Source organism: Carassius auratus, unplaced genomic scaffold, assembly GCF_003368295.1.
Source record: "Carassius auratus strain Wakin unplaced genomic scaffold, ASM336829v1 scaf_tig00216952, whole genome shotgun sequence".
NCBI lineage: Eukaryota > Metazoa > Chordata > Actinopteri > Cypriniformes > Cyprinidae > Carassius > Carassius auratus.
The window spans coordinates 110,151-123,888 of NW_020528811.1; the positions used below are offsets into that span (position 1 = coordinate 110,151).

The 13,738-nt window shown below is 43.2% G+C and overlaps 2 non-coding genes across 2 annotated transcripts; both read left to right on the top strand.

Annotated features, from left to right (window-relative positions):
• The first annotated feature begins 5,180 nt into the window (after window positions 1-5,180).
• LOC113099524 (U2 spliceosomal RNA) lies at window positions 5,181-5,372 on the top strand. The gene has a single exon (XR_003289472.1). It is a non-coding gene; the product is annotated as a U2 spliceosomal RNA (small nuclear RNA).
• Window positions 5,373-13,118: 7,746 nt separating this feature from the next.
• LOC113099525 (U1 spliceosomal RNA) lies at window positions 13,119-13,282 on the top strand. The gene has a single exon (XR_003289473.1). It is a non-coding gene; the product is annotated as a U1 spliceosomal RNA (small nuclear RNA).
• The last annotated feature ends 456 nt before the right edge of the window (window positions 13,283-13,738 follow it).

A 13,738-nucleotide genomic window follows, 5' to 3' on the forward strand; every position in this document is an offset into this window, starting at 1 on the left:
CACTCAGCACTCACCCATCTGGACAAAAAGGACTCAAATGTCAGAATTCTGTTCATAGACTTCAGTTCAGTATTCAACATGATCATCCCTCAACAGCTCATCTACAAACTGATTCAGCTGGGGCTCAACACTTCACTGTGCAACTGGCTTTCTGACTGGAAGACCTCAGGCAGTACGGGTCGGCAGCAACACATCCAGCATATCACACTGAACACTGGGGCCCCCAAGGATGTGTGCTGAGCCCCCTCCTCTTCACTCTGCTGACCCATGACTGCACACCGTCACACAACTCCAACCTCTTTATTAAGTTTGCCGATGACACGACTGTGGTGGGTCTCATTAGCAACAAAGATGAGACAAACTACAGGAGTGAGGTGAGCTGCCTGGCCAAGTGGTGCAGTGACAACAATCTGTCTCTGAACGTGGAGAAGACAAAGGAGATTGTTGTAGACTTCAGGAGAGCACACACTCAGCACGTTCCTCTGACCATCAACGGTGCGACTGTGGAGAGAGTGAGCAGCACCAAGTTCCTGGGTGTGCAAATCACAGAGGACCTCTCCTGGACTGAAAACACAGCAGCACTGGCCAAGAAATCACAACAGCGTCTCTACTTCCTCCGCAAACTGAGGAGAGCCAGAGCCCCACCCCCCATCATGTACACCTTCTACAGAGGCACCATCGAGAGCATCCTGACGAGCTGCATCACTGTGTGGTATGGAGCCTGCAATGCGTCCTGCCGAATGACTGCAACACATAGTGAGAGCAGCTGAGAAGATTATTGGTGTCTCTCTCCCCTCCCTCCAGGACATTTATGGAATACGTCTCACCCGCAAAGCCCTCTGCATCGCAGGTGATCCCACTCACCCATCACACAGCTTTTTCAGCCTGCTACCATCAGGGAGAAGATTGCGGAGTCTCCAGGCCAGGACCAGCAGACAGAAGGACAGCTTCATCCACCAGGCTGTCAGGAAGCTGAACTCCCTCCCGAACCTGCACTCCCTCCCCTCTTCTTCCCCAGGCACCACTGAACTATGAACCCCCCCCCACCACCACCCACACACACACACACACACACACACACTAATTATTATATGATGGCATGCACTAGTCACTTGTGCAGCATTGGTCTGCTCACTGCCTCTACCTACACGCTGCTAGCGTTCTTGCCATCCAGAACTCAAAACCACTCCATTGAAACTTTGTGACAGCCAAACCATGCTTGTTTGCTTGCTTGCCCCTTTTCAACCCCGGCTTCTAGCCATCAGCGTGCTTGTAAGTCATAAAGAACTTCAACTTTCCATGACAGAATCTTCAAACCTCACGACGCACAAACGAGAGGACTCGGAAGAAACTTTGTCCACCGTCGTATTTAAAGATTAAACTTTGCCCAGATCCTGTGCTACCTAGCCTGTAGTGTATAAATTATCTTTCTGTTTATATTATCTTATTCATGAAATAAACGTAAACAGAATTTTAAGGATATACTGAATTTTAAGTTCGGTGGACGGACCGTTGATGAAGTATAAACTAAATAAGTTTGGACTCAGTTCAATTAAAGCAATTCGAATCTTTGGATTTGATTCTTCTCAAAATAAATGAGCTAATATTTCCTTACACTGGTGAAGGGGAGCACGGTGGTAAGAGATGGGCGGGCTATTTTAGCAAATATGACTTTTTTAGATAGAGATTTTAAAGTTTTAAATGTGTATGGTTTTACAGGTAAAAAAAACAATAGGCATGAGCTTTTAGAGGAACTGCAGTCCCACATGCTGGGGAGGGTACCACTAGTGGTAGGGGGAGATTTTAATTGTGTTTTAGCCAAGACTGATAGGAAGAGGGTGGGGGCAGATTTTAGGTTTGACAAGACATCAGTTTTAATGCAAAGTTTAGTTAAGGATTTTAAATTAACTGACTGTTTTAAGACTTTGCATCCAAGAGAGATGGGCTACACCTGGGTCAGTGGTGATAGCACCAAACGACTAAATTTTCGTATGTGATTGCCCGCCGACTGATGCTATATTAACACCCCTGTTTTTTTTTTCAATCACGTTACGCTGTCTTGCACCATTTCTTTCACCACAAAACTGACGGTAAGGGGAGGGATCTGGAAACTGAATGCTCCCTTTTCCATGATGAGGAGATCGTAAGTGACTACAGGGAGCAATTCACTCAATGGCAGACAATCCAGGACTTTTTCGATTCGCGTGCACAGTGGTGGGAGATGGTGAGACTGTTTTTTAGAAAGAAAGGTATTGGAAAAAAAGAACAAAGAAAAGAGACGCATGTTGGGACTGCAAAAAAGATAAGTGACATAAGTAAGTGATAAGTGACGTGACATTCAGCCAAGTATGGTGACCCATACTCAGAATTCGTGCTCTGCATTTAACCCATCCGAAGTGCACACACACAGAGCAGTGAACACACACACACACTGTGAACACACACCCGGAGCAGTGGGCAGCCATTCATGCTTCAGCGCCCAGTTGGGAGTTCAGTGCCTTGCTCAAGGGCACCTAAGTCGTGGTATTGAAGGTGGAGAGAGCACTGTACATGCACTCCCCCCACCCACAATTCCTGCCGGCCCGAGACTCGAACTCACAACCTTTCGATTGGGAGTCCGACTCTCTTACCATTAGGCCATGACTTCCCTTACAAAGGTATTACAAAGGTATTACAAAGGTATTTTAAGTTGGTAAATGAAGGGTTTGATTTTAATGAAGAATTAAATGAGGTTAAAAAAGAAATGGCTGATCTGGGAATACAAAGAAATAAAGGGTTGATTTTAAGAAGTAAGGAAAAAGATCTGGAAGAAGGTGAAAAATGCACAAAATTTTTTTTCAGAGGATTTTAACAAATAAAGAGACATTCGAAGAAGTAGAAACATTTTATACAGATTTATACAACAAAAAAGAGGTAACAAAGGAAGCCATAGAAAATATTTTGGGAAATTTAGAAAAGAAAATTGATAATGAGTGTGCTATTTTAACCCAAGATTTTACTCTTTTAGAGCTTACAAAATGTATGAAGGGTTTTAAAACAGGCAAGTCACCGGGAAGTGACGACCTTCCCGTGGAATTTTATTCAAAATTTTGGGACATTTTAGCACCAGAACTTTTAATGGTTTTTAAGGACTTTGATGGACTGGACCGACTCCCTGACAGTTTTAGACTGGGAATTGTTTTGCTTTTACATAAAAAAGGAGATACAACAGACTTAAAAACGTGGATACCAATCAGTCTTTTAAATTTAGATTACAAACTTTTTAGCAAGCTTTTAGCTAAACACATGTCCATGTTTTTAAAGGACGTGATCCACAACTTTAGATTTTGAAAAAGCTTTTGATCGGGTCTCGCACCAGTACCTATTGCAGGTACTGCAGAAAATCGGTTTCCCAGGGAGGTTTTTAGCATTTTATAGCAAAATGTGTTTTATACATGGACGATGTGACAATTTTGACAAATAACTTTTTATCTGTCCGAAGAGCTTTGGAACTAACAGATTCTTATGGACAGGCCTCAGTCTCTAAATTAAACAAAAACAAGTCAGAGGTCCAGCTTTTCAGACAGTGGGGCAACATAGACACGGGAGGACTGGAAGTGACTCTAAAGAATAATGATATAAAAATTCTAGGTATAAAATTTGATAGGGAGGGTGGTGGACGAGTAAATTGGAATGATACTTTAGGGCAAGTAAGACGGCGACTGGGTTTGTGGGGAATAAGGACATTGACGATGGAGGGAAAGATTTTAGTTTTTAAAGCTGTGATTTACCTCTGTTTTTATTGTTGTGTTCTGTTTTTAGCCTGCCCAGGTCCTTCATTTCAGTGGTGGAACGAGCTGTCATTTATTTTCTCTGGGGTTCCAGGTGGGAGAGAATAAAGAGAAAAACTGTCAAGGAAAGAAAGGAAAATGGAGGCAAAGGATTGCCAGACCTTAGCCTTTTTTTAGGGAGTAATTTTACAGAATTACATTTTAAGAATATCATGGCCCCTTCCAGTGACAAGACCGCAGCAATAGTCAAGTTTTGGATGGGGTTTTGGATGGGGATGGGGATGGGGATGGGGATGGGGATGGGAATGTGGATAGGAAGACATTTTTAAAGAAACATGACCTAGAAAGTGAAAATGTGGACATTTTAAAAGATCGGGAGAAGGTGAGCCCAGTTCCAGGCCTAACTGAGAGTGAAGCAAAAACTGTGTGGAGAAACGCAGCCCACCCCGCTCTTTCGAACCAGCAAAAAGACCTGATGTGGATGGTGGCCCACGAGATCCTACCAACCAGGTCGGTTATGCACTCCCGCGGCATGGCCGCCAACGCAAAGTGCCCACGGCTCAGGTGTAATCAGGTAGAGACCGTGCGGCACGTCCTCTGGGAGTGCGGCGCTGCACGGGACTGGTGGACCGTGACCGCGGGGTGGGCTCCAGATGGACTATAATCTCGCCGTCCTAGGGGTGGGCCAGAAGATAAAGGATTTAACATCGAAACAGTTCAAAATGCTCTCGCTCACCCTGAACGCTATAAAGCAATCAATCTGGACTGCCAGAAACCTGCTGGTGGGGAAACGGGTGACGGTGCCCATCCACGTCACTGTAAGGACGGTTGAGAACATGCTGCAGGGGCACCGTGCCTAATCATTTGGATGGAGGGGGCCGGGTTGCCACAGAGAGGGTCCCGGCCGCCACCGACCCTGGTTGCCCGTAGATGGACCCTCACCACTTTTGGTTACGGGAGCAGCGGACCAGAGGGTACGGATCTCCTCTGGGTCACTGAAGCCAGGTCTGATTGTCTGGGACTGAAGAATAGGAGTGGGCCCATATCGAAGGCTCACCTCCCTGATCAAGCACAATGGAGAATTATTATTATTTATTTTTTTGTCTTTTATTAATTGAGGATTACCCACCAATTTTTTACATGGTTTTATTCTGGCTTTTAAAACACACTGGAAGCACTTTTAAGGAAAAATAAAAATGTATGTAAAAGAATAGTTTAACCATATGTAACTTTATGAGTTTTAAGATTACATACTTTTACAAGGTGCTTTCATTTCAAGTGCTTTGTCTGTATAGAGTGTGTTTTAGAGATTCAGGATGTTAATGGTGTGTTAACCGTCTTTGGGATGATTTTATTTTATTTTGTCTGCATGTATACATTTATATTATCTATTACTTGATGTACAGTTGTTCCACTTTTGATTAAATATCAATAAAAACCCGTCAAAAAAAATTTCTTATCAGTTTAATATCTGATACGTCCCCCATCCGGGGACTACATATTAAATGGATTTTTAGATCATGGAGCTGGAGCCGGGGCTTGCTCCATCCACTCCACGCATCAGCCTGGTATTGCAGTGTCTCCAGGAACGGTGTGCTTCCCCTTTTTGGGGAATGCCATTCATTGTGACGAATAACAGAGCTGTAGTGAGTATTATAGCTCTCAAAGTAATGAGGTCTGCCTTTGCAGATCCTGTGGTTTATTGTGGACTCTCTTCTGAGGCACCCTGCTGAGGTGTTGGACTCTTCTATTAACGATGCTCCTACCTGAGGTCCCGGAGTCTTTCACTGACGAGGTGATGTATCGAATTTGGTGTGTTTGGTTAAAGGCAGTCACCTGAAACCAGTGTTGGGAAGCGGCAGCCTATTAGTTTGTCATGTGCTGGACTTTAAACTTCGGTTTCAACAAGGACTTTTATTTTGATACTTATTTTGGGGTTTTCCAATGGTTTCCTGTTTTAAAGAGGAAGTAGGCCATATTCCTTCAGTGGTTTAGTTGTGCAAGGTACTCCATGTGGTTGCAGACATCCATCTTCATCTCGTTTATCAAAGCCTTTTGAAATGCAATATCTGTAAGTGACTGTTTGATTTTGTTAAGTGAGCATTGAGTTTTTCTTGTGCTATGCAATGTAGCATTTAATTCAGCATGTTTGTTATCTTTTTCTACTCAAGCTTGCAAAGTATTAATCTATCCTGTTGATTCAACTGTATTGTTGTTGGTTCTTTGCCTTGTGTGTTTGTGAATGCTCATTTATTTAATGATTTATCTATTTTTGTGAAATTCATGTTTGTGTATTTTTCTTTTTGTAGTTTCACACTTTTCATGATTAAACTTCATAAATTGCACCTTCGTGGAGTTTATTGTGGAAGTGTTTAGCGGCTGGATAACTGGATCCATTAAAACAGTGAGGCCAGTGACAGTGAAAAGATAAGCAGCAAATTGGAAAGATGGAGGGGATGCCTGTCTAACAACTGCATCTATTAGAGAGATAAAGGAATATCTCTGTGTGTTAGTCTACACAAAGATCATGTCTTCAAGAGAATCTAAATCATCACTGCGCCATCGCATGCACAAAGAAAGTGATGATGCTTGCTCAAGTTCTCAAGCTTCCACCTCATCAAGAAGCTCTACAGCCAGTTTAGCGGTCACGAAAGCTCGTGCGAGGGCAGAGGCAGCCAAGGCAAGAGCGGCTCATGCAAAGAAAGAAATTGAGATTAAAGTGGAACAAGCCCGACTTCAAGCAACACTAGAGGCACTGCAAGAAGAGAAAGAAAAAGATGCGGCCATAGCAGAAGCAGAAATTCTAGCAGCAGCCTTCACAGAAGTTGACCATGTATCAGCATCAGAGTTTTCCAAAGAGATCAGCCTCCAACGCACTGCAGACTATGCAAGAGACCAAGCTTCTAGCCGTAGCTTACAGTGTAGTCCTGAGCACATGTCAGACACTTACAGCCTGGCCAAATTCATTGCACGCAATCAGTTGGTAACTTCTGGACTGAATTCTTTTGATGATAAACCTGTAAATTATTGGGCTTGGCGATCATCTTTCAAAAGTACTATTGCAGACCTTGACCTTAAGCCAGAGGAAGAGATGGATCTGCTCATCAAATATCTCGGTAGAGAATCATCTGAACATGTACGAAGACTAAAATCAGTTAATATTAGGCACCCTTTTGAAGGTCTACAAATGGCTTGGGAGAGGCTAGAGGAAATGTATGGTTCGTCAGAGGCAATTGAAAGAGCTCTCTTCTCTAAATTGGAAAGCTTCCCTAAGATATCTGGTAAAGATCTGTATAGGCTGCGTGATCTTGGAGACCTGCTTGCAGAACTGGAGGCAGCCAAGCTGGATGGCTATCTTCCTGGGTTGTCTTATCTTGACACCGCTCATGGAGTGAGCCCGATTGTAGGAAAACTCCCTTATAATATCCAAGAAAAATGGATATCATATGGATCGAAGTATAAGAGAGAACATTTTGTGGCCTTCCCACCATTTTCTGTGTTTGCTGACTTTATTCGTTCAGAAGCTAAAACAAGAACGGATCCCAGCTTTGCCATTTTTCCTTCAGCACCACAACAAGAAAATCAAGATAGATCAGATAAATTCAGGCAAGCTTCTATAGCTGTTCATAAAACCCAAGTCAACATGTCTGAAACAAGAAATGCTACGGACAGGATACGGACTGTTGATCCTCAACGATATTGTATCATCCATGACAAGCCACATCCATTAAAAAGATGCAGAGGCTTTAGAGCAAAAAGTCTTGAAGATCGTAAACAGTTTCTTAAGGAACATTCAGTATGCTTCAGGTGCTGCTCTTCAATAGAGCATATGGCAAAAAACTGCAAAGCTGAAATCCACTGCACTGAATGTGATAGTGATCGTCATGTGTCCGCTTTACATCCTGGTCCAGCACCCTGGAGGAAAACCGTCTCTCCTGTCTTAGAAGATGGCGGGGAGGAAAGTGAATTAACCAATCAAGAGGTAACATCAAAATGTACTAAAGTGTGTGGAGTTGGAAAGAGTGCTAGAGCATGTTCCAAGATTTGTCTGGTTAATATCTATCCTGTGGGTAACAAATCAGAATCCAGAAGAATGTATGCAATTCTGGATGATCAGAGCAACCGCTCATGGGCAAGAACAGAATTTTTTGAAGAGTTTCAAATTGAAGGATCTTCTTTTCCATATTCACTCAAGACATGTGCTGGATTAACAGAGACAACAGGAAGGAGAGCTAGTGGCTACATTGTGGAATCATTGGATAAGAGTGTAAGCCTTCATCTTCCTACACTGCTAGAGTGCAATCAGATTCCTAACATTCGTTCTGAAATTCCTACCCCAGATGCAGCGCGTCATTTCAGTCACCTCAGGGATATTGCTGATGAAATACCAGCCCTAGATCCAGATGCTAACATCCTCCTCCTCCTTGTTAGGGACCTCATTAGGGTCCACAAGGTCCGTCAACAGATTAATGGTCCACACAACGCTCCATTTGCTCAAAAGTTAGATCTGGGATGGGTAGTTATTGGAGATGTGTGTCTTGGAGGTGCTCATCGACCTGTTCATGTAGATGTTTTTAAGACCTCCATACTTGAAAGTGGCCGCCCCAGCTTCTTCTGGCCCTGTGAAAGTCAGTTCCACATAAAAGAGCAGTATGGCATCAAGCTTCAGTTTCAAGAGCATCTTACATCAAAAGGTGTAGGTGCTTTAGCAACATGTGCAAGCGAGGAGCTAGGCCAATCAATCTTTGTCCGTACATCCAGAGATCACAAGCTTGCACTGTCAGTGGACGATGACAGGTTTCTACGCTTAATGGACAAAGAGTTCTATCAGGATGAATCCAATGGCTGGGTGGCTCCTTTGCCATTTCAAGTTCCCAGAAGGCGGCTTCCAAATAACAGAAAGTATGCTTACAACCGCCTATCCTCACTTCGTCATACTTTGGACAAACGTCCTCAGATGAAAGCCCATTTTCTTGAGTTTATGGACAACATGTTCTCTAACGGACATGCAGAAATTGCTCCCCCACTCAGGAAAGACCAAGAGTGCTGGTATCTGCCTTTGTTTGGTGTATATCATCCGAAGAAGCCAAACAAGATCCGTGTGGTCTTCGACTCCAGTGCACCTTATAATGGAGTCTCATTGAATGATATCCTACTTAAGGGGCCAGATCTCAACAATACCCTCCTGGGAGTGTTGCTAAGATTTCGTAAGGAGCCAGTGGTGATTACCGCTGACATTCAGCATATGTTCCACTGTTTTTTAGTCAGAAAGGATCACAGAGATTTTCTGCGCTTTCTCTGATATCAAGACAATGACCCTGGTAAAGAAATAGTGGAATACAGAATGTGTGTACATGTGTTTGGCAATCGTCCCTCTCCTGCTGTTGCCATATACGGTTTGCATAGAGCGGCCAAAGAGGAAGAAAAGAACTTCGACAGTGAAGTTAAAGAGTTCGTTGAACATGATTTCTATTTTGATGATGCTCTGAAATCCTTCCCCAATGAAACCACAGCAATTAGTGCTCTGAAGCAAACTCAAGACATGCTTGCAGTAGCAAACCTCAGACTACATAAAATAATCTCTAATCGACCTGCAGTGATTGAGGCATTTCATCCTGAAGATCGGGCTGTGGATATCAAAGATGTTGACCTCTTCTTTGAAGATACTCCAGTCCAGCGTAGCCTAGGAGTGTCATGGAACTTGGCATCAGATACATTTACTTTCCAAGCTATTGACGACAATAAGCCATTCACACGGCGAGGTGTACTGTCAACTGTAAACAGCTTATATGATCCATGTGGTTTTATTGCTCCTGTTACCATCAAAGGTAGGCTGTTGCTTCGGGAGCTCTCAATGCAGGCTGAAGATTGGGATTCTCCATTACCAGATGACATAAAGCCAGAATGGATCAGATGGAGGAACTCCTTACAAAATTTGCAAGATCTAAAGATACCACGAACTTACTCATCTTTTCCTACTTCTGAGGTTCAGTCAAGGGAATTGTGTATATTTGCAGATGCATCTGTAAAAGCTGTTGCAGCTGTAGCTTATCTGCGATCCACATCTCGAAATGACCAAGCAGATACTGGCTTTGTGTTTGGAAAGACAAAGTTGGCACCACGGCCAGATCTGACTGTTCCGAGATTGGAACTCTGTGCAGCAGTTCTAGCAGTTGAGATCGCAGATATGGTTGTAGAAGAAATAGGCTTGCAGTTCAATAGTATCCAGTTCTACACAGATAGTAAGGTTGTTCTTGGATATATTCATAATCGAACAAAACGCTTTTATGTGTATGTGAACAACAGAATCCAACGAATTCTTCAGTCATCTACTCCTAGCCAATGGAACTATGTTCCATCAGATGTCAATCCTGCAGACCATGGGTCTAGATCTGTATCAGCTGATTGTCTCAGTAGTACAACTTGGCTTACAGGGCCAGATTTCCTTTTGAAATCTCCAACCTTAAACGCCTTGCTTCAAGAGGATTATGACCTTGTTGATCTTGAAGTAGATCCAGAAATCCGACCACAAGTGATTTCATGTTTAACTGAAGTGCCTAATCAGTTCCTGACTCCTGAGCGTTTTGAACGCTTCTCCAGCTTGAGTAAGCTAATTAGAACGATCGCTCATTTAAGCCACATCTCCCAGTCATTCTCCCATTCAACAAATAAGCCAAGATGTAGTGGATGGCATCTCTGTAGTAACAGCCCTACAAATGAAGAGTTGGAAAAGGCCAGGATTGTTATTCTAAAGAGCGTTCAAAATGTAGCCTATCCAGAAGAGCTAAGTGATATAAAAGCAGGATGCAATCTCTCACCTAAAAGTAGTATACTGAAACTTCATCCTATTCTGGATGATTAAGGCCTTCTGCGTGTTGGAGGCCGTATTGCCCAGGCAGGTTTTGAGAAGGAAGAATGCAATCCTGTTATTATTCCTGGGAAACATCACATAGCAACTTTGCTTGTTAGACACTACCATCAAGCAGTCAAGCATCAAGGAAGGCATTTTACTGAGGGAGCAATACGAGCAGCAGGGTATTGGCTGATGAGTGCCAAAAGATGCATTGGAAGTCTACTTAACAAGTGTGTGACATGTAGAAAGCTTCGTCGTCCTACAGAGCTCCAACAGATGGCAGATTTGCCCGCAGAAAGACTTCAAGTGGCTCCAACTTTCACATATGTAGGAGTCGATGTATTTGGACCATGGCAGGTTGTTTCTCGCCGCACAAGAGGAGGCTGCTCCAATTCCAAAAGATGGGCAGTCATTTTCTCTTGTATGTGCACAAGAGCAGTGCACATTGAAGTTGTAGAGACATTGAGCTCAAGTGGATTCATTAATGCTTTGAGACGTTTTTTTTTAAATAAGGGGACCTGCTAAGCAGATATGCTCTGATTGTGGCACAAACTTTATTGGAGCAGTACAGGAGCTCAAGATGAAGAAGGAAACTTCAGGCTCTGATCTTCAGAAGTATCTACAACAACATGCTTGTACATGGATATTCAATCCTCCCCATGCGTCACATATGGGAGGTGCTTGGGAAAGGATGGTGGGTATAGCCCGACGTATTCTTGACTGTATGTTGCTTGAAAGAAAGTCCCTGTATCTCACACACGACGTTCTTGTAACCCTTATGGCAGAAGTTTCTGCCATCATTAATGCACGCCCTCTCGTGCCAGTATCTTCAGATCCTGAAGTTCCTTTAATACTCACTCCTGCTATTCTGTTGACCCAGAAAACCTGTTCGATCCCTCCACCTCTTGGCGAATTTACAGATAATGATCTTTTCAAGGCTGAGTGGAAAAGAGTTCAAAACCTTGCAGAAACATTTTGGACAAGATGGCGTCGTGAGTATCTTACCACTCTACAGAGTAGGCAGAAGTGGCAAGACAAGAAGCCTTGTCTCAAGGAAGGAGACATTGTGTTGATGAAGGATAGCCAAGCAGAGAGAAATCAGTGGCCTATGGCTGTCATTGCAAAAACACTACCTAGTAAAGATGGTCTTGTGAGGAAAGTGGAGCTGAAATTTATCAGAGAAGGCATGCAGAAAAACTTTGTTCGCCCTATATCAGAAGTGGTTCTGCTTTACTCCTCCTAAGATATTGGAGTACAAAAAAAATTAAAGTGAGGTCTTTACATACCCCAGGCGGGGAGTGTGCTGGACTTTAAACTTCGGTTTCAACAAGGACTTTTATTTTGATACTTATTTTGGGGTTTTCCAATGGTTTCCTGTTTTAAAGAGGAAGTAGGCCATATTCCTTCAGTGGTTTAGTTGTGCAAGGTACTCCATGTGGTTGCAGACATCCATCTTCATCTCGTTTATCAAAGCCTTTTGAAATGCAATATCTGTAAGTGACTGTTTGATTTTGTTAAGTGAGCATTGAGTTTTTCTTGTGCTATGCAATGTAGCATTTAATTCAGCATGTTTGTTATCTTTTTCTACTCAAGCTTGCAAAGTATTAATCTATCCTGTTGATTCAACTGTATTGTTGTTGGTTCTTTGCCTTGTGTGTTTGTGAATGCTCATTTATTTAATGATTTATCTATTTTTGTGAAATTCATGTTTGTGTATTTTTCTTTTTGTAGTTTCACACTTTTCATGATTAAACTTCATAAATTGCACCTTCGTGGAGTTTATTGTGGAAGTGTTTAGCGGCTGGATAACTGGATCCATTAAAACAGTGAGGCCAGTGACATTGATCTATAAATCCTTATTGACGCTGTTCAGTGAGTCTATGTGAACACAAATAAACCGCTGCTGACCTGACTGAATATGAGTGAGTGGTGAATTTCTATTCAAAATGTGGCATAATACGGATTTATTATTTTGCACTTCTGACATAAATCACTAAATATCTGTCACTGCAACAATGTTTTATCAAAATATTGGTCAAATATCGAAACTAGAGTCTTTAAACTTTCAATTGATGCACAGTTTGTCCAGATGAAGTAAGACAGTGATGTTTAATGTGCTGTGAAAGTGAAACAATAATAAACTGGGGCCGTCGGCGATGTTTGCACGTAAAGGGGTTAACGATGCTCCTACCTGAGGTCCCGGAGTCTTTCACTGACGAGGTGATGTATCGAATTTGGTGTGTTTGGTTAAAGGCAGTCACCTGAAACCAGCGTTGGGAAGCGGCAGCCTATTAGTTTGGCAGTTTCCAGGCCAGTAATGGTTAAAAGGAGTCATCTAAAACCAGCGTTGGGAAGCACCAGCCCGTTAGTTTGGCAGTTTCCAGGCCAGTAAGGGAAGTCACCCATCCTTCCTATGCTGGAGGTTACAGAGGGCTAGCCGTTGGTGAGGATGGTAGAGACGCAAATTGTACTTCTGGCTGGCCGCCTGGGTCTTCATACTTACCTGGCAGGGAAGACACCATGATCAAGAAGGCGGTTCACCCAGGGCGAGGCTTGTCCATTGCACTCCGGCCATGCTGACCCCTGCGAATTCCCCAAATGTGGAAATCTCGACTGCATAATTTATGGTAGTGGGGGACTGCGTTCGCGCTCTCCCCTGAAATAGCTGGTGAAACAAAGCAGAAAGATCCATCTCATCTACGGAGTCCTGCCACATGCTGGGTATGTGTTTTGAGCGCGTGAAACAAAATCACTTACGCTCTTGAAAAATCGGCCCCTGGTGTTGTTTCGTATTTTGCACAAACCTCACTTTTGCAAGTCGATTGGACTGACAGCAGCCTAGCTGTAGCTGTCTCCATGTTTGTTTTTGGTTGTGCTTTTTAAAATCGTATTAGTTTTTTTCCGCTTACAGCGACACCTAGTGGCCTGTCGCAGCGCCCTTTTTCACCTGACCGCTGACTGAGCCCTTGCACAGGTGTGCCGATTTGGGTGAAAGGATCTCATTCCTTCCTGGAGTTATAGCCAATTGAGCCACCTCGGCCACACCACCTTAGCACGTTTTGAGGTCCCCTCGCCAAGGTGAATGGAAAATTCCAAATTTCCAATTTTTTTTGGA